The sequence below is a fragment of the Cetorhinus maximus genome, unplaced genomic scaffold (genome assembly GCF_964194155.1).
Source record: "Cetorhinus maximus unplaced genomic scaffold, sCetMax3.hap1.1 HAP1_SCAFFOLD_1340, whole genome shotgun sequence".
Classification (NCBI taxonomy): Eukaryota; Metazoa; Chordata; class Chondrichthyes; order Lamniformes; family Cetorhinidae; genus Cetorhinus; species Cetorhinus maximus.
The window spans coordinates 54,665-77,370 of NW_027597281.1; the positions used below are offsets into that span (position 1 = coordinate 54,665).

General features: G+C 44.1%; 1 long non-coding RNA gene across 2 annotated transcripts; it reads left to right on the plus strand.

Moving 5' to 3' along the window:
* Positions 1-1,834: 1,834 nt before the first annotated feature.
* LOC144676080 (uncharacterized) lies at positions 1,835-22,287 on the plus strand. Of its 2 annotated transcripts, none has more exons than XR_013575238.1 (6): positions 1,835-1,987; positions 4,059-4,153; positions 10,192-10,323; positions 18,474-18,550; positions 19,747-19,800; positions 22,115-22,287. It is a non-coding gene; the product is annotated as an uncharacterized LOC144676080 (long non-coding RNA). The 2 variants fall into 2 exon arrangements; XR_013575239.1 differs by having other exon boundaries at positions 4,062-4,153.
* Positions 22,288-22,706: the final 419 nt, after the last annotated feature.

Sequence of the window (22,706 nt, forward strand, 5' to 3'; positions counted from 1 at the left end):
TCGGGGACAACTCTTTGCGCTGGAAAACCAACAAGGTTCGGGCATACCAAAGAGCATCTTTCACCGAGTTGATGATCCTCCAGCTGCAGTTGATGTTTATCTTGGTGTATGTCCCTGGGAACAGCCCGTAGAGCACAGAGTCCTGTGTCACAGCACTGCTTGGGATGAACCTTGACAGAAACCACTGCATCTCTCTCCAGACCTTCTTTGCAAAGGCACAATCTACAAGGAGGTGAACAACGGTCTCATCCCCACCACAGCCACCTCGAGGGCAACGTGCCGAGGGGGTGAGACTCCTGGCGTGTTGGAAGGATCTGACGGGGAGGGCCTTTCTCACCACCAGCCAAGTTACATCTTGGTGCTTTTTGGAAAGTTCTGGCGATGAGGCATTCTGCCAAATGACTTTGACAGTCTGCTCGGGGAACCATCCCACAGGATCCACCCTCTCCTTTTCCCGCAGGGCCTCTAAGATGTTACGTGCTGACCACTGCCTGATGGACTTGTGGTCAAAGGTGTTTCTCTGCATAAATTTTTCCATGAGGGACAGGTGGTACGGCACGGTCCAACTACTTGGAGCGTTCCGTGGCAGCGTGGCCAGACCCATCCTTCGCAACACCGGGGACAGGTAGAACCTCAGCACGTAGTGACACTTGGTGTTTGCGTACCGAGGGTCTACGCACAGCTCGATGCAGCCACACACAAAGGTGGCCATCAGTATGAGGGCGATGTTGGGCACGTTTTTTCCCCCTTTATCTAGAGGCTTGTACATCGCATCCCTGCGGACACGATCCATTTTTGACCTCCAGATAAAGCGAAAGATGGTTCGGGTGATCGTCATCGCGCAGGAGTCTGGAATGGGCCAGACCTGCGCCACGTACAGCAACAGCGAGAGTGCCTCACACCTGATGACCAGGTTCTTACCCGCAATGGAGAGGGAGCGTCGCTCCCACAGGCCCAGTTTTCTTTTCACCATAGACACTCGCTCCTTCCAGTTTCTAACACATGCCCCGGTCCCTCTGAACCATATCCCCAGCACCTTCCGGCTGTCAGCCCTGACGATGAAGGGGACAAAGGATCGGTCAGCCCAGCTCCCAAAGAACATGGCCTCGCTCTTCCCATGATTTACCTTGGCTCCCGAGGCCAGTTCGAACTGGTCGCAGATGTGGATCAGTCTGCAAACTGACAGCGGATCCGAGCAGAAGACGGCGACATCGTCCATGTACAGGGAGGCTTTTACCTGAGTGCCTGGGATCATCACTCCTCTTATGCCCGGATCCTTCCTGATGGACTCAGCAAAGGGTTCTATGCAGACAGGCCGCGAGGGGACTCTGGTTATACATTAGGGGGTCAGGGACATAAGCACATTCCAATGCGCGTGTGTCCACACACACACACACACACATACACAACAAAGCCAGGATATACTTGTCACAAATATCATTATAAATCTGCAAACCTCTCGGTTATCTCCCCAGTTGCTGTGTTGGAGTTTCCATTAGCATTTTCGGGGGAGAATCTGGGTGCGGTTTTTGATATTTTCAAACTGCAGTGACATTCCCTCCAAGGGCAAGAGTTTAAAGCTTCAACTCAGCAAAAGGAAGGCAGGCAGAGAGATAAAGGTAAGGACAAAGCCTGAGAAGCTGTCTGAGCGACATAGAGTGACAGGAGGGAAGATGGATTGTCAAAAGGTTTTCAATAAGATGCTACACGAAAAAATATTTGTACAAGACAAAGATACATCTGATTGAGCTTTGGTTAATCGCCAGAAACGGAGTCAGAATGAACACCTCATTTTCGAGTGGGCAGGTTAGAACTGGCAGAGCGTCAGAAGGATTAGTGCTGGATCCACAGCTCGGTGCAATCCATATAAACAAGTAGGGTGAAGGGACTGGGAATAACATCTCCAGGCTTGCTGAGAAAGTAAATTTTGATGGACGTTTAACTGTGAGGAACAGCAGGAACCTGCAATTGGATATGGGCTGATTAGGTGAGTCGGCAAGAGAGGACCAGCTGGGATATAACGTGGACAAATTTGAGGGAATTCACTTTTGTTAGAAGGATACAAAGCAAAGTATTTTGCAATCGCAAGAAGCCACTAAATGTTGGTGTTTAGAGGGATGTGTAAGTCTGTGCACAACTCACCCAAAATGTTAACGTAAAGGAGCAGGCAGCAATTAGGAAGGTGTGAAGGTGTTTAGCTCAAGGGGATTGTAGCGCAGGAGTCAGGAAATATTTCTGCAAATTATCCAGAAATTTGGCGAGAAAATTGTCACCGTGAAGGAACTTCGCATATCTAACTGATGTATGTGGAGTTTTACCGACGTTTTCGGAGAGAAGAAAGAGCAACAGGCAATGTCACACATAGACGGTCAGGCAGTCAGGCAGACAGTCACACACACACAAACACACAGAGACACAGACACACACACACACAGGTAGAAAGTGCCCGAGCAGTTTACAAAAGGATTCGATAACATCATGCATTGAACTTACATTAGTTGCCATTTCAGAATACCATGTGCAAACTAATAGCAACTTTTGCCTGTAAAAGTTATCCCAAACTTCACCCTAGAAAGCTCTGGCTGTATTTTCTGTACAATGCCACCCCCCTCGTCTTAGGCTCCCCAGCCCAGTGGTTAAGGTTTATTTTAAATTACCCTAACAGTTTCTCTTGATACCTTGACAACGTTGAAGCAATCAAACCCAATTCTTCTCGATCCCAACGATACGCCCTAGCTTGTGCACTCCTTCCCCTAATTAAACTTTGGAGTCACTAGCTGTCAGTCTGCTAAATCTGTGCTGCACCAGTGTGAACTTTGTCCCCCAAATCTGTTTGGACCTCCATTGTTTTTAGATTTTCACCTTTTTTTAAGTACGATTATTTTTAAGTTCTATTATTTTAAATTTAAAGCGGAATACGTCACATTTGCTGACATCGGCCAGATGTTCCCACTGAGCTAAATATCTCTTTGTAACTTTATGTTTCCAGCTGGACTGCTTACAATGCGCTCTCTGTGTGTATAATTGGCAAAACTTGTATACATGGCAGCGATTCAATCATCGTAAATCATTACTGAATATCGTGGAACTGAGACACACGTGGGCGTTGCAGCAGCAAACACGATTGAATCATTCCGACCTGGATTCTTTCTTTAAATTCAAGAATTACTATTTTCTAATTGTTAAGAAAAATAAAATTGAAATTCCGATTTCAGATCATGAACTCTCTCCTCCATCCCCACCCCCTTTCCGATTTTCCCCCTCCTTTTTTGTTTTTTCCAATAATTTATATAGATTTTTCTTTTCCCACCTACTTCCATTATCTGTAAGTGTATTTCCATCCATTGTTTCATCTCTACCTTTTAGCCTATTTCGATCCCTTCACCCCACCCCACCCCCACTAGGGCTATCTGTACCTTGCTCGTCCTGCTTTCTACCCTTAATTAACACATTCCTTAGATAATATCACCACCTTCAACACCTCTTTGGTCTTTTGTCTATGACATGTTTTGGTTATATCCACCTATCACTGGCCCTCTATCCAGCTCTTCTTGTCCCACCCCCCCCCCCCCCACTCCTTTAAACCAGCTTATATTTCACCTCTTCTCTATTTTTCCTTAGTTCTGTTGAAGAGTCATACAGACTCGAAACGTTAACTGTGTTCCTCTCCGCAGATGCTGCCAGACCTGCTGAGTTTTTCCAGGTATTTTTTGTTTTTGTTTATGTCCCAGAAGAGCCTCCTGCCTTCAACTGCCCCTCCCCCAGGCTCCTGCCATTGGTGGCCCCCAACCTGTCAGTCATCACCAAGCCCCGCCTTTCCAAGGCGAACCCCACCCCCCCAACCCCACCACCATGTGTTCCTGTTTTGACTTCTGAAATTCGGGTGAATGTCCATCAAACTGGGATGGCAGCAAAGTCATTTCGATCCTGGGGGACTGCGAAGGGAGAGGATTTTAGTTTTCTTCAAAATGACCTTGCTTCGCCTTATGGATATATATTTTTTTCCCTCCTCCTCGCGGAGGTTGTATCCTGAAAACATGCAACATTAAAATCCCAAGAAGGAGATTTTGGAACGAGGAACCCTTGGCAGGAGCGTTCAGCCACTGGGGACGGACTGAGGACTTCGCCACAGCTTCTAAACGAATTGGCTCAGGTATGTCGTGTTTGATTCTTACCCTGAGGCTTAGTTTCCTCTTTTAAACCCTGTTTATTTATTGCGCCCGGGTAACTAAATCCACAGCTCCTTCCATGGATAGAGATGGAATTCAGCACTCTGTGGGAATTGAAGGGATAACCCCCCTCAGTATCACAGCAAACAGGGGGACAGGCGTTTTGCAATAGCTTTGAGTGTGAGGGAGGGATGGGTCCCCTATCCCAGGTGGGGGTGTGTTTCCGTCACTGCCAATGACATGTCGTGTTTCCTTTAACGCAGCATTGACCACTCGGTGAAGGTTTAATCGCCTGTGAAGCACTCGAGGGGGTCGTCAAACTAACTGATGCAATTTCTTAACGTAGTTCATGAGTAAGGCTTCTGTTTGCGGCAGTGTAATCAGTTTGGGGGTTAAATGAGGTGAGGAGCAAACATTTGAATTCATTTTACTGAGTGTGTGAGGGGGAATATCCCGAAGCCTATCAAATTTTATTCTATCCCTTTCGCTCTCAATCTCTCTCTCTCTCTCTCTGCGTCCTTCCCCCTCTCCCCACTCACTCCAGCTTCCCCGTTTTTCTTGATTTAACTGTGTGTCTATGCTTTAGTGAGACAAGCAGGACTGTGTCTGTGTGTGTGTGTGTTGTTCGTTTGAGTGAGGGAGGATGGCTGAAGCAGTGGAAACAATTTCCCACTTGTCCCTGCGCAGAGCCTATGAGTGAACATACACAAGAACATCCACAAGGAATAGGAGCAGGAGTAGGCCATTCAGCCCCTCAAGTCTGGCCGTTGAGTAAGATCATGGCTGATCTGCCCCAGGCGTCAACCCCTCTTTCGTGCACCTCCTCAACTCCCCGATATTTCAAAAATCTATCTACCCCCTCTTTAACTTCTTTCAGTGATCTAGCCTCCACAATTCACTCTAGGGTGGGGAATTCCAGGCATTCACTACCCTCTGAGAGAAGAAATTCCTTCGCATCTGAGTTTTCAATGAGTGTCCCCTTATTCTGTAACTAAGTCCCGTAGTTCGAGATTCCCCCACTAGTGGAAATATCTACCCTGTCAAGCCGCCTCAGAATCTTGTACGTTTCAATAAGATCACCCCTCATTCTTCTAAACTCTAATGAATAAAGGCCTAACCCATTTAGCCGCTTTTGATATGTCAACCCCTTCATTCCAGGAATCATCCTAATGAATCCCTTTTGAACTGTCTCCAGTGCCAGTATATCCTTTCTTAAATGCCAGGGTAAAAACTGTACACATTACTCCAGGTGCAGCCTCACCAACACCCTGTATCGTCGTAACAAGACTTCCCTATTTTTAAACTCCAGCCGCCTAGCAAGCAGGCCAAAATTCCATTTGCCTTCTCAATTACTTGCTGCATCTGCCTGCTAACTCTTTGTGTTTCATGCACAAAAACACCCAAGTCCCTCTGTGCTGCTCTTTTTTGGAGTTATGCTTATTTTGTGCCCCTTCCTGTCACACTTTAATTATCGTTCACCTCTTCACTACCCTGCACCTTGATTTTTGATTTTTAAAGGATTTAAAGAGGTGGTAGATTTTTTGATTTTTCAAACTTCCCTTCAATTGACGCCCACTTCCCACTAATTAGCTTGAAGTCCTATCTTCAACTCTAGTGAGGTCAGGTTTGGCGACGCCAAAGAGCATTAATGTTCCCCCCTCTAATATTCTGGTCAATGTTTACACCTCTGTCTCTGCCATTTTGACAAATGAAGGCAGAGAAATGGACCATGCATTTTAGTCATGGTCTCTGTATTTAACCGCCAAGGACCCTTTCTCTATCCTACTTCCCCTTCATTTCCCCCCTTTTGGCGCTTGGCCTAGCCCAAGGTAGCTGATTCAGTGGTACTGCCCCTTTCCTTATGCGCCACCACTCATTGATGCTGGCCAACTATCGATTTTAGGATTATAAACGTATATAAGGTTATACCATCTGTACAGGTTGGCCCTGCAATACAGGCCCTCTCTTATTTAGCCCCCGCATTCCTGCAACCCCATGCTCTTTGCCATATCTTGTGTGTCCCTCCTGGTGTGGTGGGCCAGATATGTTTAGTGTGCAACCAATAGCAACTGGGTGACTACCAGACATGGGAGACGACCATAATCCATGGGTGTATCCGCACATTCAGCCCCCAATTCCTTAGCCTTCCCACCACGTGGTATCGTCAATCTGTCCGACCTCATCTGTCAGCATTTTAACCCGCTGCTGCAATATTTAATAGGTTCTGTACACTGGCTGGGTCTCATCGCAGATACCTGCGCAGTGTTCAGGTAACTGTGGGATTACATAGGGGAACTGGTTCAAATATTGTGTTGAGCTTTCTTTTATGCTTCCCTCTGCCTGCACATTAATTGGTTCCCTCTTGTAGATTTCCACCAGTTCTACTCTTCCCACCCTGGCTGGTACCTGTGGGTGTAGACCTACCGCATGGCTGGTTATAGGACAAGGCCTATTATTCCCATATTGGTATTCTTGTGGTGATGCAAGATCTCCCTGTACCCATGTAGGCAGCATGAGTTGGTTCCAACTTAGAGCCCATAGAGCTTCTATTGTACAATTGGCTGTTGCATTAAACCTGCACCTAACTTCCTCTATCTCATATATCAGATGTGGACACCCTACTGAAGAGGCCTCTACACTGCATCTCTCTAAAGTGGTGCTCACCATATTGCCCTCTATTTCTATTGCATATGGAGGTATATTATGATACCTTACATAATACGCCCCCCCTAACTACCCCAATATTTTCTACTCTATTTAATGTCTTAGCGGATGTTGTTTCTGACATAACTGGGATTGCTAAAACAATGCCGATTAACATATTATTATTGACAACACACTTAGTACCAGTTCCATATATATTCTTCAGGCCCCTGAACTGGCAACCGGCCAAACCATGATTCACGTTCTGTGACAGGTTAAACAAGTGTGCATTTGTCATCCCCAGGGGCACCTCACCCTCATGAGTTTGTCTCAGGAGAATATCACAGCTGTACGACAGGAGGACACCTCGGAGGGCTCATGCAGCGAGGCAATAAGGGTAGAGCTCCGGAATAGGAAGGGTGCAGTCACAATGTTGGGGGTTTACTATAGGCCTCCCAATTGCCGGCGGGAGATTGAGGAACAGTTATGTAGGCAGATTTTGGAAAGATGTAAAAGCAATAGGGTTGGTGTGGTGGGTGATTTTAACTTTCCCTATATTGACTGGGAATCACTTAGTGCTAGGGGTTTGGATGGTGCAGAATTTGTAAGCTGCATCCAGGAGGGCTTCCTGAGACAATATGTGGATAGTCCAACTAGGGAACGGGCAATACTGGACCTGGTATTAGGGAATGAACCCGGCCAGGTGGTCGAAGTTTCAGTAGGAGAGCATTTCGGGAAAAGTGACCATAATTCAGTAAGTTTCAAGGTACTGGTGGATAAGGATAACAGGAGTCCTCGGGTTAAGGTGCTTAATTGGGGGAAGGCTAATTATAACAATATTAGGCAGGAACTGAGGAATCTAGACTGGAGGCAGATGTTTGAGGGCAAATCAACAACTGACATGTGGGGGGCTTTCAAACGTCAGTTGATAAGAATTCAGGACCGGCTCGTTCCTACTAGGATGAAGGATAAGCATGGAAAGTTTCAGGAACCTTGGATAATGAAGGATATTGTGAGATTAGTCAAAAAGAAAAGGGAAGCATTCATAAGGGCTAGAAGGCTGGGAACAGATGAAGCCCGTGGAGAATATAAAGAAAGTCGGAAGAAACTTAAGCAAGGAGTCAGGAAGGCTAAAAGGGGTCATGAAAAGTCATTGGCAACCAGGATTAAGGAAAATCCCAAGGACTTTTATACATATGTAAAAAGCAATAGGGTAGCTAGGGAAATGTTAGGCCCACTCAGGGACAGAGGTGGGAATCTGTGTGTGGAGCCAGAAGAAATGGGAGATACTAAATGAATACTTCTCATCAGTATTCACCAAAGAGAAGGACTTAGCGGCCGATTTGTCTAGGGAAGAGTGTGTAGATAGCCTGGATCATGTTGAGATCAAAAAAGAGGAGGTGTTAGGCGTCTTGAAGAATACTAAGGTGGATAAGTCCCCAGTGCTAGATGGGATCTACCCCAGAGTACTGAGGGAGGAAAGGGAGGAGATTGCTGGGGCCTTGACAGAAATCTTTGTATCCTCACTGGCTACGGGTGAGGTCCCAGAGGACTGGAGAATGGCTAATGTTGTTCCATTGTTTAAGAAAGGTAGCAGGGATAATCCAGGAAATTACAGGCCAGCGAGCCTACGTCAATGATAGGGAAATTATTAGAGAAGATTCTTCGTGACAGGATTTACTACCATTTGGAAGCAAACGGGCATATTAGTGAGAGGCAGCATGGTTTTGTGAAGGGCAGGTCGTATCTCACTAACTTGATCGAGATTTTTGAGGAAGTGAGTGGAATGGTGCTTTTCTGAATGAAGAGCTGTGACTAGTGGTGTTCCACAGGGATCAGTGTTGGGACCTTTGCTGCTTGTAGTATACGTAAATGATTTGGAGAAAAATGTAACTGGGCTAATTAGTAAGTTTGCAGACAACACTAAGGTTGGAGGAGTTGCAGATAGTGAAGAGGATTGTCAAAGGATACAACAGGATATAGATCGGTTGGAGACTTGGGCGGAGAAATGGCTGATGGAGTTTAATCTGGACAAATGTGAGGTAATGCATTTTGGAAGGTCTAATACAGGTAGGAATTATACAGTAAATGGCAGAAACATAAGTGCATCAACAGGCAGAGGGATCTGGGTGTACAGGTCCACAGGTCACTGAAAGTGGCAACGCAGGTGGATAAGGTAGTCAGGAAGGCATATGGCATGCTTACCTTCATCGGCAGGGGTATTGACTATAAAAGCTGGGAAGTCATGCTGCAGCTGTATAGAATCTTGGTTAGGCCACACTTGGAATATTGTGTGCAATTCTGGTCGCCACATTACCAGAAGGATATGGAGGCTTTGGAGAGGGTGCAGAGGAGGTTTACCAGGATGCTGCCTGGTCTGGAGGTTATTAGCTATGAGGAGAGGTTGGAGAAACTCAGATTGTTCTCACTAGAGCGACGGAGATTGAGGGGCGACTTGATAGAAGTTTACAAAATGATGAGTGGCATGGACAGAGTAGATAGTCAGAAGCTTTTTCCCAGGGTGGAAGAGTCAATTACTCGGGGACAGAGATTTAAGGTGAGAGGAGAAAACTATAGAGGAGATGTGCGGGGCAAGTTTTTTTTACACAGAAGGTAGTGAGTGTCTGGAATTCGCTGCCAAAGGAGGTGGTGGAAGCAGGTACAATAATGGTGTTTAAGAGGCAGCTTGACAAATACATGAATAGGATGGGAATAGAGGGATACGGACCCCGGAAGTGCAAAATGTTTTAGTGTGACAGGCAATATGATCGGCACAGGCTTGGAGGGCCGAAGGGCCTGTTCCTGTGCTGTACTCTTCTTTGTTCATTGTTCCTCAGTGTCCCCTGGTGCATCTATGATCCATAGGTGCTGCAGAAGTAATTCCTGATTGCATTATCTGTGAGGTTTCTCTCCACATTAATCAATTTGTTAATGGTTCAAGCAGGGCTGTCTAGTACAGTGCCAAGCTCTGAATTACTTGTGGCCGGTCTCAGTCCATACGGAGTTGCCTGTCCTGGACCCCCTGTCCTTTTATCCAGAATTATCTTCAGCAGAGAGCTTAAAGGTCAAGACCTTTTGAACCACTGTTGCCAAATCAATTGAATTGACTGCAGAGGTCCCTGTGTTAAATGCTCTGGCGACGTCATTAACCAGGCTACATTTTTGACCTTCTCCCTGAGCAGGAGGTGCAGTCCACCATTCAGAGCAGGCCACCTGTGCTGTCACTTGTTTTATCAGAGCTGCGGAGAGTGCTCAGGGTATGATCCGAACAGCAGGACAATATCAGAGGTGTTGAAGACGGCAAGTACCGGCCCATGTTGTATATTATCATGCAAAAGTTTATCATCTCTCACTAACACTATTCCTTTTTCTGGTTCAGGCCTTAATGCTGGACAGGGGGAATCAGTTAATTGCAGCCCTGGTGTTTTGCGTTCAGTTGTTAAATCAGTTAGCGCTGTTGATGCAGCATCATTCCTGCGAACTCAATTACAAGACCTCCCCGTCGCTACAGGTTGGTCACGATTAGTTCTGTAATGTAAGATCAGTTAGTAACATGCTTCAATGGTGACCAGTGCCTACAGCGCCCCTTCACTTTCATATCCACACAGGCGCAAGTGTCACTAATCATTATTATCTCGTGAGGTCCTATCCACTTGGGTGCAAAACCTGGTTTCTCGGACGTTACCTTCACCATTACCTTATCCCTGACTTCTGGCATGTCCTTGGGGAGCCGACCCCCACCTCTCGCTCCCCCTCCCCCCCCCCCCCCCCCCCACCCTTCTTTCCTGGTCCGCTATCTCCTGCCTCACCTCAATTCCTTAAGCTGTCTGCACAACTCTACAATGCACTTTCTTACCCTATCCTTCAGTGGCTCAGTATCTTCATTTCCAGTTCTCTCTGAGAGCTTCAGGTGATTTCGGTGTTAATCCTGTGGTCTTACTCTTTGTAGCTCGCAGGCACATTGATATAGACAGCAATACATCTATTTAGCCTTCTTCCAGCTTTCCCTTTACCTGTATCCATCTTGTGGTAAATTGTTGTTAAGTATTATTTCTCCTCACCCTTCAATTCCCTCAACTACCGATTCTGTATATTTTTACCTTTAATGTTTTCATTAGCTCCCTCTGACCATGATCATCCTAAGATTCTCTTGAGGTCAGTTCCTCTATTGTCTTGACTGTTTAAAATGTTTTTCTTACTCCTTAGGCCATATTAACCATTCCCTGTCAACGGGGGTCTCTGTCTCTAGATCTTTGCTTATCTCCCCCTTCGCGGTTCCAATATCTCAGGTGATGGCCAGATTATCAAATTCACTTATCTTAAAACAGTTTGTATATTGTGTCCTCTTTTCCTAACTCTTATCTCCTACCCTTAACCATTTCCTCATACCATTTTACACGTGCAATAGCTACCATCTCATCTTGTTCAGATTGGTCTGGAGAGACTTTACCATCCAATAAAGTATTCTCATAACATTTTTAAAACAGAGATGAGGCATTAACATGTTTTGCGTCCGTATCTTCTTCTCAAACAACACTTTATTTTCTCAAAAGTAACCTAGTAGATTGTATCTGACCTTTTTTTTTCATTTTTGAATTATCCCAGATTTATTAACTGGACCAAAAAATTGGACTTCTGACAAACTTTGTCAAGGTCTTGAGCTTAACTTTCGATTTTGGGAACAGACCTACAAATACAAAATCTTGCAGCATTTGAATTAGTGCCAATTGTTGTTAAACCTTTTAAAATAAAGATTCCCTTTTGAGAACTTTATCAGAAGCCAAACTGCATTTTTTAAAAACTTTGTAAGAACTGCAATTTATACTATAAAAATTGACACTACCTCTTTCTCATGTGTATAAATTTGTGTACAGATTAAAAGTTCCACATGCTTATCAACACATTCTTTACCTTGGATAGCATCCTAGTTATTCATAAGTATCCTTCTAAATGACACTGCACTTTCCACATTTCAAGATTGTCCCAAATTCAAGCAACAGCGCTGTTGAGCTTCAGATTTCCTTTCACATTTAATACATCTCTTCAAAAGCAACCCCCTTTTACCCACAGAAACCACCAGACTCTGTGTTAATGTCTTTTGGTTTTCCTAGAATCCTTTTGAATTCCAGATCATTTTTTCCTCAGAATTTTTAGAATACCAACTCCTGCAGCTAAAATTAATTCATCAATCGCAATCAGCTTGGAAGCAGATGGAAAGAGTTACTTGCTGCGAGTTTGCAAGGAGGTGGTTCGTCTCAAACAAAGGGAAATCCCGTTTTAGCTTTACAATGCCTTCAAATTGCGATTTTTGCCAGAAATCGCAACTCGAGCCTTAAGCTCAAAAATTGGAATGTTAAACACCCTTTTTCTTTAACCTAATATGAAGCTTTTGGCTCTAAAGTGCTGAATTCCACGCACATGCACGTGTCAATTTAGGGGAGAAAACACATTATAGCTCACATATGAATGCTTCCTTGTACGTAAACACTTCATTGTACAGAAACACACACATATATAAAGGTGTGTATTTCCATTCTTATGACACTGAACTTAACCACTTAAAACTTTCATACTCTAAACGAAACTTCTCAAGTAGCAGTAGTGATATAAAGGGATCTGCGAGGTTCCACTCCAGAGACAATCAAACCGACTCATATATCTTCTGCTCCTACCTGTCATTGGTCATTAGCCCTACCTAGGGGTATCCTTTCTCTCTCTCTCTCTCTCTCTCTCTCGAGCACAAACAGCTCTTGTGACTTAGATCGATTCATGTTTTAAGTTATTTACCGAAAATTCAGTGGGGGACCTTTCGGTTCGCACCCCTCCTTCCACGTTTTCGGATTAAGTTTTTTCTTAAATTTTAAATATTAGCTCTTTATGCTTACGGGCGAGGTGGAGTGACATCATCCCCTCTCCACCCCTCCCCTCCCCTCCCCGCTCTTTTATGAACTGCAGTTCAGCTACCTCGGTAGCTGCCTTTCCCAGAGCTATTTCGGCCTCTTACCTTGGACTCGGGACCCTCCCTTAAGTCTCTCTGATACGGCCCGGATATGCCCTTCTCGTCGGACACGGAATCGTTCTGGAGTATTTTTTCAATCAAAAGAATACTCATCAGGACATGATACCGCCCTCCGGGTGGGTCTGGCCAATCCTGCCGACTATGCCGCTTATAGTGGGAGTTTAATCACCCTCCTCACCCCGATGATCGGAAGAGACTCAAGTTCCCTTGTTCGCCTATTTATTTGAGCATATGCCAGGGGGTCGCAGGTATCCTTAGAGGACGTACGAGTTCCCCCCCAAACTCCATCAATTACACATCGTTAATCTTATAAGACCATAAGACATAGGAGCAGAAATTAAGCCATTCGCCCATCGAGTCTGCTCCGCCATTCAATCATGGCTGATAAGTTTCTCAACCCCATTCACCCGCCTTCTCCCCGTAACCTTTGATCCCCTCACCAATCAAGAACCTATCTATCTCGGTCTTAAATACACTCAATGACCTGGCCTCCACAGCCTTCTGTGGCAATGAATTCCATAGATTCACCACTCTCTGGCTAAAGAAGTTTCTCCTCATCTCTGTTCTAAAAGGTCTTCCCTTTACGCTGAGGCTGAGGCTGAGGGTCCTAGTCTCTCCTACTAATGGAGACATCTTCCCAACGTTATATATTCCTGCTAAGTGCAGTTCATTTGCAACAAGCAATCAGAGATTACATGAGACTGTTATATCATGATTCGCCAATCAATTTTGCACAGGTAATAAATAAACTATCCTATTACAATGAAGCACGCCCTCAGCAGATTAGGACTTCACCTTTACTTACAATTTACAATAGACAAAGCACATCTTCTGGCTTATCAAGGAACTCCCGCTCTGCCGAGTTCTGTCTTTTCTTCTGGCAGCCATGCCCTGAATCTTCACCACAATAAAATCAAAAATACCTGGAAAAACTCAGCAGGTCTGGCAGCATCTGCGGAGAGGAACACAGTTAACGTTTCGAGTCCTCATGACCCTTCAACAGAACTAAATAAAAATAGAAGAGAGGTGAAATATAAAAAGCTGGTTTAAAGGGGGGTGGGGGGACAAGTAGAGCCAGTGATAGGTGGAGATAAGCAAAAGATGTCACAGACAAAAGGACAAAGAGGTGTTGAAGGTGGCGATATTATCCAAGGAATGTGCTAATTAAGGGTAGAAAGCAGGACAAGCAAGGTACAGATAGCCCTAGTGGGGGTGGGGTGGGGTGAAGGAATCAAAAAAGGCTAAAAGGTAGAGATAAAACAATGGATGGCAATACATTTAAAAATAATGGAAATAGGTAGGAAAAGAAAAATCTATATAAATTATTGGAAAGAAAAGGGGGTTCAGAAAGGGGGTGGGGATGGAGGAGAGAGTTCATGATCTAAAATTGTTGAACTCAATATTCAGTCCGGAAGGCTTTAAAGTGCCTAGTCGGAAGATGAGGTGCTGTTCCTCCAGTTTGCGTTGAGCTTCACTGGAACAATGCAACAAGCCAAGGATGGACATGTGGGCATGAGAGCAGGGTAGAGTGTTGAAATGTTCACCATGCATTTTAGTCATGGTCTTTGTAATTAACCCCCAAGGAACCTTCCTCTATCCTACTTCCCCTTCACTCTCCATATTTCCATTTGATTGAGAGAAACAGGGGATTTCATAGGGTAGTTGCCACTGACATACGCCATTCTTACCCCACCCCCAGACAACGACGGTGTTTCCGCTCTATCAAAATGGCTGCCATTTTCTCACCGAAATCATCCTTCGTAACCTCCCATATCCATCTCCCTTACATGCTGGCATATGTTCCCCTTGCAGAACACCTTCGGTCTGTCCACAAGCATTACCCAGACCTCCCTGTCGCTTGCCATTTCAACACTGTACCCTGCTCTCATGCCCACATGTCCATCCTTGGCTTGCTGCATTGTTCCAGTGAAGCTCAACGTAAACTGGAGGAACAGCACCTCATCTTCCGACTAGGCACTTTACAGCCTTCCGGACTGAATATTGAGTTCAACAATTTTAGATCATGAACTCTCTCCTCCATCCCCACCCCCTTTCCGATTTTCCCTTTGTTTCCTTTTTGTTTTTTCCAATAATTTATATAGATTTTTCTTTTCCCACCTACTTCCATTATTTTTAAGCATATCTCATCCATTGTTTTATCTCTACCTTTTAGCCTATTTCGATCCCTTCCCCCCACCCCACCCCCACTAGGGCTATCTGTACCTTGCTTGTCTTGCTTTCTACACTTAATTAGCACATTCCTTTAGATAATATCACCACCTTCAACATCTCTTTGTCCTTTTGTCTGTGACATCTTTTTGTTATCTCCACCTATCACTGGCCCTCTATCCAGCTCCACTTGTCCCACACCCCCTTAAACCAGCTTATATTTCACCTCTTTTCTATTTTTACTTAGTTCTGTTGAAGGGTCATTCAGACTCGAAACGTTAACTGTGTTCCTCTCCGCAGATGCTGCCAGACCTGCTGAGTTTTTCCAGGTATTTTTGTTTTTGCTTTGGATTTCCAGCATCCGCAGTTTTTTTGCTTTTATCTTTTTTTCCCCTTGAACACATCGATACTATCCGCTCCAAACGTTCCCTGAGGTCTTGATTTCCACATTCTGTATCCCAGTTCGCCTGCTCGATGGGCTGTATGGCCGACTCCTGTTCCTATTTCCTGTGTCCCTGCTCTTACAATCTTCTGGCGAGGAGCTTTCTTCTGAATTCCTGCTTGCATGTCTTGCTGACTGTCTCACACTGACGTCCTCTTCTCCAGAAGCGGAAACATTCTGTCTACATCAGCTCTGCCATAGATTTCATAACTTGAAAGAATTCTACCTGGCCATTCCTCTGCTTCCTTTGTCAAAACAGAGGACACACAGCCTGCCAACCCTTTCCTTTTAGGTATAGACTCTCAGGAAGGGCAGAAATTAAAACGTTTGGGAATGTTTCCCCCTACCCCCCACCCCAATAATATGAAGCCTGTCAAATTATTCCTGTCAGTGCTGTGAGGTTGGTGTTAAATGAAACAGCTGGTTGCCATTTTACTTCAATAACCTGAGGTTCTAAGGGGCAGAGGTCTGGGCAGTTCTCCAAATCGAGCACTATCTATCAATCTCGCCCCACCCCTCTCTCTCTCTCTCTCTCGCTCTATCTGAACTTTGAATAAACTGAAAAAGTACACAAACATAGCTGAATACAAAGTCATTCTTACCTGAGAGACCTTGCTGCGCTCACATATCCATCGGCGTTTCGTAGTTTTCTACGATGCATTTAGTTTCGAAATGTGACCATTCCTTTAATCGTTAACCCCTCAGGAGTGCGTACAACGTTTTAAGTGTCACAGTTTGCTATGTTTGCCGCATAGTGCTTGCGTCTTTTAGGGTTAAATGAAATTTGCAACAAGCATTTTAATTCAGTATACTGAGGTTCTGCTTGAGGACCTCTCTCTGCCTCTCTGTGGCTCTCCATATTTCCACTTGATGGAGACAAAGAGGGGATTCCACAGGGTAGCTGCCACTGACCTAGGACATCCCTACCCACCCAAACCTGACAACGACGGTGTTTCCGCTCTATCGAGATGGCTGCCATTTTCTCACCTAAATCGCCCTTCGTAACCTCCCATATCCTTTTCCCTTACACGTTTGCATGTGTTCTCCTTGAACACATCGACGCGCTCCGCTTCAAACATTCCCTGCGGTATTGATTTCCACATTCTGCATCCCAGTACTCCTGATCGAGGGGACACATGGCCGACTCCTGCTCCTTTTTTTCCCCTATGATCCTCCTCTCACACTCTTTTGGCGAGGAGGTTTCTTCTGAATCCCCTGTTGGATTTCTTGCTGACTGTCTTACATTGGCGCCCTCTTCTCCAGGAACGGAGCATTCTGTCTCCATCAACCCTACCATAGACTTCATAACTTGAAAGACCTCTTTCTGGCGAGCCCTCTGCTTCATTTGTCAAAATAGCGGACACACAGCCTGCCACCCCTTTTCCTTCTGTGTACAGGCATTCAGGGAGGGCAGACATTTGAGCGTATGCAGATGCTGGAGGCGGTAGCTGAACAGAGGGGCAGGGGAAAGGGAAAAGTGAGGGAGAATGTGAAGGTCGCCAGTGGGCAGTCACCACACAGCGACCAGCCACTGGAGAAACAACCCTGGGCTACATCCTAGCAGGGGGATGGGTTTGCAAAAAAAAAAATAGATCTCGGGAAGGCGATTTTCCAAACGCCAAATCGATCAGCACCTTCTTCCTCGTTTATCGAGAGAGGTTGGTCGTTTCATGGAAGTGTAGGAGCACTCCATCTCACAGTAAAGGCGTGTGTAGTGGTTTGTTTTAGGTTGGGGATGAACCATCATAATATATTTTTCCCCCGAAAAAATAAAGCGTTAAAGTATCAGGTCGTCCTCTTGCTATGTGTTTCCTGCATTCCCTGGTTTTACTTCAGATTTCCAAATCCTACAGCATTTTGCTTTTGTGTGGACAAAACTCGTACCGTCAAGTATCCCAAAGATTTTACTCATGCATAATTGTACGCTTGGTGGGAGTATGCGTGGGCTTGAAAGAGAGAGGGGGAGAGAGAGAAATGCTCTTTTTTGGGGCAATTTTGACTACACAATAGCATAATATTCATTCCCAGTGGACGACATTAAGTGCATTCGTAAGATGTCAGCAGCCTAGCACAACGACTTTGCTTAATAAGTCATCCCATTTCTAAAGCACCCATTTGAACGAGTACTTCACCTCTCCGTCAACCTGGTGCGATTAACAATGACCTTCAAAATTCGACAATAAGAAAAATAGAGAAAGCGGTTTGATCTTTGTTAGGACATAGATCATTTTTGAGTGAAATCAGGAACAGGCTTCAAGCATGAGAAGCTGTCTGTCTGTGTTCCTCTCCGCAGGTGCTGTCAGACCTGCTGAGTTTTTCCAGGTGTTTTTGTTTTTGTTTTGGATTTCCAGCATCCGCAGTTTTTTGCTTTTACCTTATACGAGAAGCTGCTACCCTCATGACATGGCGGATAGTACAATTCTACGTAATATTTATTAACAGCCGCAAGATGTGATATGTATCTTGCTGGAAGAACAAAACAACCCTTAAAAGGCACAGGCTTGCCGGCATGTGGTGGTGCTAATTAAATCGGAATTTCTGGAATGTTTAAGGCGTTTTATTTGCAGTTCAGATACTATTTAGGTGTTGAGTGTTTCAAATGACATTTAACGAGCATTTAAATGCACATTTGGTTGCGTAAGAATTGATATCTCTCGACTGATTCGAGGAAGAATCAATGCAAATTCAAGTATATTTTAATTAATATTTAATGCATGCTTAAACTTACTTTTATTTTGCATTTACTTACTTTTCAATGGAAATATATTCGGCAGTTACGTTAATCTAAGTGTGCATATTGCTGGTCCATAAAACTCCAATCCATGTAGGCATTACAATGAACAGTTCGGGCATTTCAGTAGATGATGTGATTGGTATTTAATTAGCATTTCAATTGATTGCGCAATGTTCACTTCCGGGGTTTTAATTATTAGTGATGGTAAACAATAGTTACCATGAACCATTAATAAGGTTTGTTAATAATGCCGCGATGCATTTTGACCGATACTTGTTTCCTTATTATTTTTCTCAGAGCCTTTTAGCGCCAATGCTGTGTGGTCAGACCTGAATTTGTGTCAGCAATGGCCGATTCATGAGCAGAAATCCGGTGTATGTTTGATGGTAGAGCCCGATTTATGCCAACTCAGTTGGATGCTGTTACAATAAGGATTCCTTCGCGCAGCTTCCATGCCCCCTTTATATATCGCTCAAGATATCCATACAGACAAAAATTTAAATTAAAAAAAAAAGAATAAATGAATGGAATGAACAAAGGGAATGAAATTTTGGCAATTGGTAGAATTAGGGTCTGATAGGTCGCCTCGGCATTGAGCCGGCTGTCAATTTCAAATTCACCCGATTCTTCACTTCTGTCATTTTGTCTCGCAAGTTTCAGCACCTTTAGTCCAAGTAATTTGAACTAACATTGCACCCCTCAATAAGATCTTTCTCAATTATAAGTATTTTTTGTTTTGCTATTGGCACTTCCTCAAAGCCCATATCAATCGAGGCGCACACAAATTTGAGTAGGAAACACAACTTTGAGTTAATTGTACTTAGAATTATTTACTTAGACTATGTACTTAGATTATACTTAGAATCTCCATCACATCTCGATTTTTACACGATCAATCTCTTTGCCGTTAAGCTCAAGACTCCTGTAACCACTTATGTGCATGTCCACCAGAACTGTTTTCACCGTCTCCGGTAGTAAACCCCAATTTCCTCGCCACTTCCATGTCGCCCAGAGTCCAGACGCTGAACCGGAAATCTACAACATCATGCCAACTGATGAGGAATGATGGCATTGCGGGTTGACATGACATAACTTCGTAGTCTTGCAAAGCGAAGAGATTAATAGCAGATTTCAGGAGGGCATCGGCTGACTGATGAAATTCATACAACTCACGACAGAGTACCATTAATACTGAGAAGTGATACATATTGGAAGGAAATTGAGTAGTGGTAATCTATTAAGAAAATAGCCCAATATTAAAGTACACACCCTGTAATATGTAGGAGCTAACGTTGTCTCTCTCTCTTTGTCTGTCACTCTTGTCTCCAGTTCTTCCTATCCTCATTTCTGCCTGACGTCATTGAATATAATGTTGAGATATTTCACCTTCAATGTTCAGAAGAAAAAGTCGTAACTCTGTCACAGTTTATTATATATTTTAAAGATTCATTTGTGAATTCGGAATCTGTCAGGTAAATCTCATCCTGTATCAACCGTGCTTACGCGAAATGAATCAAACACTGCTTCCATTCATACATCTCTGCACTCTCAAATACTGTGATCTTTTCAGATATAGGCGATGGCTTTGGAAAGTGAAGGTTCAGGACCGGATCGATTGAATAAGGTGAGAGTCCAATATTTCACATGCAGATTCACAGAACTGTGGCTGTTTTTGTACTGTTTTGAACTGTAGCTGAGTTTCATTTCCTAAGAGAACTAAATGTTTTACCAATATCTCACTAACTTCAAATTCTTCACACAAATGAAAGTGAAGGGAATAAGATACAAACCCTGAGACAGTCAAACAACAGCATTAGGAAGGTGGAAATTTCCTGCATGTTATAACACGAAGGCCTGAGCCAATGATAAAAAAAACAATCATTCAAACCCCTCATAGTGCTTCTGTGAAATTTGAATTCTGCCTTTTCTAAAACCAACAACAAAGAATAGGTGCATAATTAAAGAAGACCCCCTCCAGATGGAATAATTAATTTCTGTCTGCTGCTGTGAAACCCAGACACACCATCCTCTTCCAACGCTTCTCCATCCTCACCCAGCTTGGCCGTGCAGCAGGAGCCTGCTTCCATTCTTATCTATCCAATCGTAATCCCCTACATCATCTTGCCTCCCTCCCCCCCACTGCACTGTTCCATCCTAGGAATTACCTTTGGCCACCCCAGCTTCTATTTCACGTCTACCCGCTGTCCTTTGGCTGTATATTCTGAAAACACAGCATCTGTTTCCACGTGTATGCAGATGACACCCATCTCGACCTCACCATCAGCTCTCTCGACCCTAACATTCTCTCCCTAAACTATCAATCTGTTTGTATGAGTACCGGATGAACAGGAATTCCCTCCAATTAAATATTAGGTAGATGAAAGCCATTGCCTTCGGTCCCCGTGATAAACTCTGTTCGCGAGGCACCGACTCTCTCCTGCTCCATGGTAACTGCCTAAGACTGAACTAGCTGTCCACAAACTTAGCACCACATTTGACCCCGAACTGAATTTCTAACCTCATACCTGCACCAGCACCAGGATCACCTCTTTCTACCTCCATAACGTTACCCGATTCCATGTCTACTCCAGCTCATCGACCACTGAAACTCTCAACTCAGTCTTTCAAGCCTCTATATTTAAAAATTCCAACACCCTCATGGAGAGCCCCCAACATTTTTCCATCTGGAAACTGCATGTCACTCAAGACGCTGGTGCCCACATCCTTACTCGCACAAAGCCGCGTTCATCCATCCCCCTGTGTTTGCTGATCTACATTATCCCACGTTTATGAATCACTTCGATGATTAAAATTCACACCCTTGCTTTGAACTTCATCCATTGGCTTCTCGCTCCATGTCTCTCAAATCAATCCCAGCCCCACCATCTCTGAGATATCTGTTTTCTTCTAATTCTGACTCCTTGGGTATCTCCAATGTTAATCACTTTAACCACCTCTTTCCACCATATTCTTTATATAACAAACGGAAAGCGCTCATCTGGCTTGCTTCTGTATTACCCAAATTCTTTGCATCAGTACATAGGAGGCTAATCAGACCTTCGACATGGATTCATGACTCGTCTGGAGGCTTCGGGAGAACAGTCTATACACTATGCACAATTTTGCAGGAGTGAACTTAGGAAACGCTTCAGGTGGTAGAATTTGGGATGACTTTCTGCAAATTCCTGCTGATGCTAAATCACGAGTTAATGTTTAAATCTTTGATTAACCTTATCAAGTGTTGTTTGGAAACCCAATGATCCATCTGCCATTCTCTTCCTATGGTCACTATGTGTGTCTGTCTGTCTCGATGCTCGTTTCTCTCTTCTCATCCATGACGTCAGTAAAAGTCTACATACACAAGTCAGCCATTTTACGTTTCTTTACGGTATCCATTTTGTGTTCAAGACCTTGTATAACTCTAGTAATATTTCCTTAATCTTCTCCTCCAATCTCCTTGCTTAGGCAGTATTTATGAACCTCGGCCCTTTGTCCTCAAAAGTATGAAGATGCGACTAACTGATGTATTGTGGACGGTATTGACGTACATTCATCTGGGGTTATTAAGGCAAAAGATCTTTAATAACTGATTAGAGTGAGTTATTCGATATCTTTTCCTGTCTGAACATTCAGCATTGGCTATACAAACACAAAGAGACTCTGAAAGAGACAAGGAAACACAAACACAGGGAAATAATATCAGTCGGACTGACATGCACAGATACATACACACACACAGCGAGAGAGAGAGAGAGAGAGACCCACAGAGAGATACATTGAGTTCAGATTCACGGGCTAGGGTAGATACATGCAAACGCTTCCACTGTCTAAATTCAGGCTTATGCAATCATTGACAAAGAACAGATGCAAATTGAATACATTTGCAACGGAGACACACCAGCAAGTAGACAATTAACGTTGTTGGAATTACAAGGCAGAGGCTGCAGAATGAAAAGAATTAAGGATGCAGGCCAATCAGTATGAAGTAGCGATGAATCAAACAGTGAAGACTTTGATAATTAAATGTCAGGCACAGATGAATCACAAAATAGGAAATCAATTCCCCACTGTTATTTAAAATATTGCTTAATGACTAGTCACCAAATGGAAAACACGGCAATTAAAAGTTACACAGTTGCTAATCAAACTCAAATCTCCAGTTTTTAGAGCGTGATTGAGGAAGGTAGGAATGACAAACTGAAACGGGATTGACGTTGTTGCTGGAGGCTGCAGATTCCCGTAATGAGGGTTCAAATTCAGATCGTTCTTTTAGTTGTTATTTTGCTGCTGACTCTCAGGTTAAGGCAGATTGGACCCCGAAAGAACATATCAACAAAAGAAGTGAACACCTCCTCTTTTCAACTGACACATATGCAAACACACTCACAGACAAACACACAGACAGACATGTTGAATTATTATGGCTGCGTGTTATTTTTGCTTGAGATGCCCAGTCTCATCCAGCCCTTATAATCCACCCTCTTCCATTTAACACTCCATTCAGTGTATTACACCATCCACAAACTCAAT